This window comes from Orycteropus afer, unplaced genomic scaffold, assembly GCF_000298275.1.
Source record: "Orycteropus afer afer isolate SDZICR_OR568_19922 unplaced genomic scaffold, OryAfe1.0 scaffold00155, whole genome shotgun sequence".
Classification (NCBI taxonomy): domain Eukaryota; kingdom Metazoa; phylum Chordata; class Mammalia; order Tubulidentata; family Orycteropodidae; genus Orycteropus; species Orycteropus afer.
Genome location: NW_006921742.1, coordinates 6,378,795 through 6,379,457, shown reverse-complemented (window position 1 = coordinate 6,379,457; position 663 = coordinate 6,378,795). Strand labels below are relative to the sequence as shown.

The window sequence follows — 663 nt, the reverse complement described above, 5'->3', positions numbered from 1 at the left end:
GAAGAAGAGTTGATGCTTTTGAGTTGCAGTGTTGGAGAAGAATGCTAAGAGTATCATGGACTGCTAAAAGGACTAACAGAACTGGAAGAAGTGAAGACAGAACACTCCTTGGACGTGAGAATGGCAGACAAGACTTACTTTGGTCTTGTCAGGAGGAACCATTCTCTGGAGGATATCATGCTTGATAAAGTGGAGGGTCAATGAAGAAGGGAAAGGCCCTCAATGAGATGGACTGACGCAGTGACTGTAATCATGGCCTCAGGTATAGCAAGGATCATGTGGCTGGCACAGGACCAGGTACTGTTTCATTCTGCTGTGCATAGGATCGTTAGGAGTCAGAGACGACTCCACTGCACCCAAGAACAACAACACATAGTACACTCTTGGTAAATGTTTGAATGAATGAATGAAAAAGTTTTGGTTTTACTTAACTAGCCCTTGCATCTCAGTGCTTAACATTATTATACGATATATCTAGTGAGAACTTTTTAAAACTGGTAGCTTATGGTGATATCTTTTTTTTTCCTTAGCTCTACTCCTGCCTTAAGTCTCCAAGTCACCACAGATAACACAGCATTCAATTTTTTTTTTTTTACTTTCTACACGGTTTTAGAATTTTCTGTGGCTTGTCTCATTTTGTAATCTTCAGGAAAATTCTCTGCG

General features: G+C 40.4%; 1 protein-coding gene across 1 annotated transcript in view; it reads left to right on the top strand.

The window, feature by feature from the left end:
• PEX7 (peroxisomal biogenesis factor 7) overlaps nucleotides 1-663 on the top strand; it is a 152,569-nt gene that overhangs the window by 2,222 nt on the left and 149,684 nt on the right. The window lies entirely within an intron of this gene.